The sequence below is a fragment of the Panicum virgatum genome, unplaced genomic scaffold (genome assembly GCF_016808335.1).
Source record: "Panicum virgatum strain AP13 unplaced genomic scaffold, P.virgatum_v5 scaffold_5549, whole genome shotgun sequence".
Taxonomy (NCBI): Eukaryota; Viridiplantae; Streptophyta; class Magnoliopsida; order Poales; family Poaceae; genus Panicum; species Panicum virgatum.
Genome location: NW_024376564.1, coordinates 36,004 through 42,717, shown reverse-complemented (window position 1 = coordinate 42,717; position 6,714 = coordinate 36,004). Strand labels below are relative to the sequence as shown.

General features: G+C 44.7%; 2 long non-coding RNA genes across 2 annotated transcripts; both read right to left on the bottom strand.

Moving 5' to 3' along the window:
- Nucleotides 1-2,029: 2,029 nt before the first annotated feature.
- On the bottom strand, nt 2,030-4,056 carry LOC120694395. The gene is made up of 4 exons (XR_005683472.1): nt 3,730-4,056; nt 3,006-3,077; nt 2,850-2,889; nt 2,030-2,382 (listed from the first exon to the last, which is right to left on the bottom strand). It is a non-coding gene; the product is annotated as an uncharacterized LOC120694395 (long non-coding RNA).
- A 237-nt stretch (nt 4,057-4,293) lies between these two features.
- Nucleotides 4,294-4,812, bottom strand: LOC120694396. Its single transcript, XR_005683473.1, has 2 exons — nt 4,684-4,812; nt 4,294-4,583 (listed from the first exon to the last, which is right to left on the bottom strand). It is a non-coding gene; the product is annotated as an uncharacterized LOC120694396 (long non-coding RNA).
- Between the last annotated feature and the right edge of the window lie 1,902 nt (nt 4,813-6,714).

Genomic DNA, 6,714 nt, shown 5'->3' with positions numbered 1-6,714 from the left:
GAAGATATAAAGATTAACTATCACAATGCTAAGATGGCACCAAATGCTAAGCAACATGCTACATGTATAGAACTATAGATGGCACTCCAATTCAGGTGGTCTTCTTCTGCTCAGTTAGTTTGATATCTTTGGGATCAGCTTGCATGCTCTGAAAGTTACAATATAGTAGGAAGTATAGATCATAAGGTAAAATAGCAATAAAAATTTTAATTTGTGATACTTAGCCCACTCATTTTTGCATAAGGACAATACAAAGCATTGTAGCATTAAGATTCAAATCACAGTGAATCAGTGATGCTTTAGCATCAAAGGGTTAACAGACAGAAAGTATGAAGAACTGATTCGGGGGAGAGTATAAGCAAAAGTAGCTTACTCGTAGTCATAGTGTGTGCTTGGACAGTCAGCCTTTGTGCATGTATCTTTGGAATAATGAAAATTCAGTACTGGCAGATTCCTTATCATATTGTCCCACCAGTATCTTTGTGATGTTATGAAGGCATAGAGATTTATTTATTGTTTCTTTTCTTTAACTTCAACATGGCTCATGTTGTCCAATGCACGCTGGTACTGTGACCAATATTGCCTGAACACACTGGTATTATGGCCAACTATGAACATGAGAAAAATTACAATGCAAAACTCTCAAATAAGATTTATAGTTTACATGTGTTAGCTAGGAGTACTCAGGACTTCCGGACGTGAGCACCACGAGGGGGAGGACTACGGCGGCCACCATGGGAGAGGTCCGGCAGCTGCAAGAGGGGTACGCGTGGGCGGAATTGGCGTTGCTGGAGCCGACAGGCGCCACGGGGCGCGGGCGCGTGCGCGGCGTGGGGCGTCGCGTGGCGTTCCTAGTGCTGCGGCAGGGCGCGGGCACCGTGCAGTGCGTGGTGGCCGGCGGGGACGGCACGGTTCGCGGCGAGGCTGAGCTGGGAGTTCGTGTGGACGTCGCCAGCGTCGTGTCGCTGCCGCGGGAGCCCGTCCGTGGCGCCAGCCAGCAGGTGGAGATCCAAGTGGAGAAGCTCCACTGAGTCTGAGCAGGGCCGTCCCCAATTGCACTACTGAACTTATTGTTTGCAGGAGTAGGTCACTTGTTTTTGCCTGGATTAACACGCTAGTAGTATGTGTTACTTGGTCAACTTTTCAATCTAGGAACTAAATTTGAGGTTCTGCTTGTGTGTTAGCCGAAGGTTATAGCTTCAATCCTTAAGGCCACAATACTTTAAAAAAGGGCAAATTGCATATCTGCCCTCGTTTGTACCTACAACTGTATGTTTGCCCCTTCTTTTTAAGGTTTGCATCACTACAATATATCAGGCCTTCTATGATACTTAGAAAGAGTCATAATCATGGGTTTTTTAGTCACCGAACGTAATCTATGACACTTTAGTGATAGTATTCCAGCAGTCACAGAAGACCTGTCTTTGTGTACTTCTATGACAGAATATATAAACAGTCATAAACTTTATGACTGTAAATTTACTGTCACAGATGCTAATGACACTACATACCGTCATGAGGAGTGTCACAAAATAGTTCCCTGGTACTGCCATGTGGCTGATGACATGGTTATGTGCTGACGTGGCGATTGATGTGGCAGATGGCGTGGAACAGGATCTATGATGAATTTAATCATCATAAGAGCAACTCCAACAGATTGATCTTCCTCTTTTCCCTTTCCACTTTTTCTCAATATAGGGGATTTATGTTGAAAAAACCTACTCCAGCGGATTGATTTTTCATCTCCCTTTCCCTTTTATTTTTTCTCAATCCCCAATAATTTCTCTCCAATCCCCAATAGAAAGGGGAGACATCACATCTCCCTTTCCATATAGAAAGGGGGAAAAATCAATCTGCTAGAGCACTTATTCCATATATGTTGAAATTAAAAAAAGGAGATTTCCCTATATAGTGAGAAAGGGGAAAGGAGAAGATCAATCTGTTGGAGTTGCTCTAAGCATATTTTGGGATGCTTTTATGCAGCCCAAATGGTTGGGATGGGCCCTTTAAAAAGGCTTTTAAGGCCTAATTTGAAGACGTTCAACATATTTAACTGTTTTGGCCCAAGCCATTTCAACATCCAATATGAGCAATCATTTATGGGCCAAGCCCATTTCTACTTTCAATAAAGCCCATAAACAGCAGCCAATGCATACACACCAAATGTTAATTAAATACAAATTATAATCGTCTAGGCTTCATAGCTCCAAAAATCTGCTAATACAAAGAATACAGTATAAACCTACAAGAGATGGATTTGCTTTTGCCGAACAGAAATTTCCTGCCATTCTTCAATCAATCACTTGCAGCGACCCTTAGTCTGAACTGAAATTTACCGCCAGCCTTCAATCAATCACTTCCGGCCAATCTTGAGTCAATTTCCTAAAGAACCAACAAGATAATTTATCATAGCAATTCCAAAAGATGTAATACTTTAAACAGCATTTCTCATAAGATATTTTTTTAGTAACCTTAACCATCTCAAGACTAGTCGACAGAAGTTGCAAGTATGGAATCATTGCAATGTCTGATTAACTTCCACACTAGCTAGGCACAGTAGAGAAACGATCCTTCGGCATGTTATAATTAATTTAAACTAACATTTTTCCACAACATGTAGTTTTCCAGCGCAAAAAACTATGTTTTTGGAGTATACTAGATATTAATCCCTTTCAATTTGCATATGAAGCCCTGCCCCATGATATCAAGATAGTATTTTCCAGAGAATAATAGCAGAAATTACAGTAACCTAAGCAAAGATACTCACTTCCTTACTCCTTAGACACTCATTTTCCAGAGAATAATAGCAGAAATTACAGTAACCTAAGCAAAGATACTCACTTCCTTACTCCTTAGACACTCATCATAGAATCCATAAACTTGAGTAATCTGCAAGTGATCAGAAAATAATTTAACTAAAAAAATTAGTTTGTACAAGCTGATAACAGAGAATGAAGTGATGGAGCAAGAAAAAATGGATAATTTCTGCAGCAAAAACCATATACCTGTCGTCTTTCATGGTTCCCTCTGAGAATGGTGATCCTGTGAGGGTAGCGAACTTTTAAAGCCACTAAAAGCTGTTTGGTTACAGGGGACAACATTAGTACAAAAAAATTAGTAAAGTTGCACAATCTAGTGGATACGCCATAAGGCAGATATGATCAGCTTTCCAGCTACAGAGTGTGCACAGTGCATACTAAACACCTATCATGCTCATGATCACTGCGATGATGGTTATGGATAGGCTAATGTTACACTTATGTGACACGTTCAACAGAGTAGTAGCCACGGTCAACATAATTTCCCATAAACTGTGACAGTTTCCATCCAATCTTTGCCAAACCATCAAATATAAGATGATAACACTATAATATAACAGAGCTTTGACGAAGAACTTTAACTATATATCTGACTAACCTACTCAATAATGATTCATAACTGAAAGTGATACCTTGCTAATAGTAATTTTTTAGCACAGGGAGAACAAGGATAGTTTTCAGTCTCTCGTTAGCTACTCGGCTACAACAATCAGGTCATCTTTGCACTAGAACGTATTCACTCCTGATTAGGACTGCTAGCTATATATACTTTGTGGAACTCAGTGGATTTGAATCGCAAGGGGCAGACGGAGGAAAAGATGTGAATTGTTACTACGTGCAGCCGTGCAGGACAGGAGCAAGCATGCGAATTACTGGCTGCAATGGATCTTGTGTGAGCGAGCATTCTGACCTAGTCTGAAGAAGACGGAGAGGCCGAAGTCGATGGCCTTGAGTCGTGCGTCTGGGCTCTTGCCCGCGTACAGGAACTTCTCGGGCTTGAGGTCCCGGTGCATGACCCCTGGGCGTGGCACGCACGCACGACCTCGGCGACGGTCCTGGCGGCGGCGGAGGTGCGCTCCGTGTACCTCCCGCGCGTCGGCACGAGGCGGAGGAGGGCCGGTGGCGGCAGATCCGGACGAGGCGGCGCTGGTCCAGGCAGCGTGGAGCCCGCGGAGGCACCGGAGGCTGGCCCCGCCACGGATCCGGTCGTTGGAGGACCGGCGGCGGCTGGATCCGGTTATAACAACACTGGAATGTTTTATGAAATTAACTGCATTTTGATGGTTTGCTACTGAGAAAATTAATAATATGCATATAGTCTCAGAAATTCAAGATATTTGACGAAGAGGCAACATATGTCTATGCAGCATCCTCAAAAAAGTTTGGACAAAAAACTCCACATGTTGCCGGTAGCTGCCGGTGTTTCCTTCAACTCCTTCTGTGGGTTACACGTATGAGACTACTAGGCTTAAAATTCTAAACTCCCATAGCATATATGTAAAGATGTAGCTAGGTATAGAACCAGAACACGCAACACCAATTGATACATGATCTAGCAATTACGACACGATTTCTGGTACCTCCGCGCCCACCAAACTTCTTGGGCTCGCAGCGCCTGGGGTCGACGACGAGGAGGGTGCGGTCATAGCGGCCGAAAGATGTCCTTGACCTCCTTCTTGGTGGCCTCGTCGACGTACTTTTGGCTGTGGGTGTCGCCGTTCACCTTGATGAGTCCATGCCTCGGCCACGGCCATCTTCTTCCGTCTTGGGGTTCAAAACCAACCGTAATGCAGAAGAAGCAGAATCAATTCAAGATAAACAGAAAAGGAAAAGATATAAAGGTGAAATCCAAACAATGTCTCACCGGCCACACATTTCGCCCAACAGGTGGTGTGCATCGCCAATTGCCGTGTTCACGCGGACACCTAACCATGCCTTGGCACACCCACCATACCTTGGCTAGCCGCGACCACCCTTGCATAGCTGTGCCACCACGCACAGACGCCGGGCCACGCCATGGCAGAGGCAGCAACCGGCAAGTCCGAGGCTGGTCGCCCCTGGCTTGCTCCATCTCTCCAGGAGCATCCATAATCCTTTAGTTAGCTTGTAACCGAGCAAGCAGAGCAGAATGTTTTCTCCCCCTTTTCTGAAACTGCAATGAAATATCGTTTGTGAATGAAACCAAACGAGCACTGCTTGTTCCGGCAAATGCGCTAGATCTGAGAAAATAGGGCTGTGTGGTGGATACAGTACAATACATACAACCGAATATGGAGAACAAACCGTGCAGGTGCAGCTCAGCAGATTGCTTCATGGCGCGAGGCAGCAAAGGAAGCTCTCGCAGGCTGCCTGCTTGAGTACACAGGCAGGATCGAAGTAGTTAGACAGAAAACTAACCAGTGCATCTCTTCATGGCAAAGCAGAGGCCACTCGACGAAATCAACTTGAAAGGTTGTGATGGATTGGTTGACGTCATACAGCGTCAAGATCTTGATCTACCTCTTCACCCATGCTGATGCAGGTCTTTCATCTTGACCGACAGGCTGATCACGGGCTCCCACTTAACCCTGCAATTAATAGGCAAGCAGTAATTAAAATTCACGTAGAAATTATTGCTTATTTTATTATGATTAGTTTTATCCTTAAAGATAGTTTGAACATGAGATATTTTGTTAAAGATAGTTTGAACAGAGAAAGGAAATTAGGACTATATGTTACAGGAATTAATTAAAAGGAAAAGAAGAACGGGATGCATCCCCAATTCGCGGGCCGTTGGCAATTACCCCATAGCATCTGCTGTGGGCATGGAAGGAAGAACTGACTGACATGTTCATCAGATGAGCAATTAGATTAGCCGATGTCTCACCTCAATCAATCCACACATCAGGAATGTGGGAAATGAGGTGCCAGTCCTTCCCCTTTCCTTCCTCGGAGCGCCTCGCCAGATCAGGGCACTTCTTGATCACCAATTTCTTCAGAGTGGTGAGGCATTTTATACCCTCTGGCAAGGATTTTATTCCCTGACAGTCAATGATCTCCAATTTCTTCAGAGCAGTGAAGCCTTTTATGCCCTCTGGCAAGGATACAATTCCTCCTAACCTAGAGATGCATAGCTTTTCAAGGGAGGCCAGGCTTTCCATCCCCTGTGGAAAGGATGTGATGCGTGGGCAGCTGTCGATGTAGAGCTCTTTAAGGGACGTGAGCCGGCACTTGGATTCGGGAAAGCAAGCCAGCCCATCCAACCCAGAAATGTGGAGTTTGCATAGAGCACAGAGATCTCCCAGCCATTCAGGCAGCTCATGAAGTGCATGACATGCATGAATCCTAAGATCCTCAAGTGATGTGAGATGCTGATGCTGCAGCGATTGGGGAAGGCTCTTTATTTTGGGCAGCCATTCAACATGTAGAGTTCGAAGAGAACAGAGCTCGCCCAAGCATTCCGGCAACTGCTTAAGTCCGTCGCACATTCCTATCCGTAGCACCTGGAGGGATGTGAGTTGCCCCATTGCTTGAGGAAGGCTACTAAGGCGACAGCAGTTCAGAATGTTTAGCTCTTGTGGATATCGAAGCTCCCCTAGCGCATTATCAATGAGAAAAGTCTTCAATAATTCCCATGCTGTCATGTGTTGCACCACCTCCCACTCACGTCCGGTGTTTTGTAGGTGGCTATGATAGAAGTATGAATTGGACCTCTCGAAATGGAATTGGCTGTGGTAATTAGATTCTGTGATCCACTTCCCAGCACACTCGGAGAACTTCCAATGCTTCAGGTGACAAGGCAAAGGTAGGAATGTCTTGATCTTCAATGTAAGACAATTTGATATATTCAGACATGTCAAGCAATTACCAACTCGGACCTGTCCCGAGTGAGGTGCACAATTGCTGCAGTTTCCTC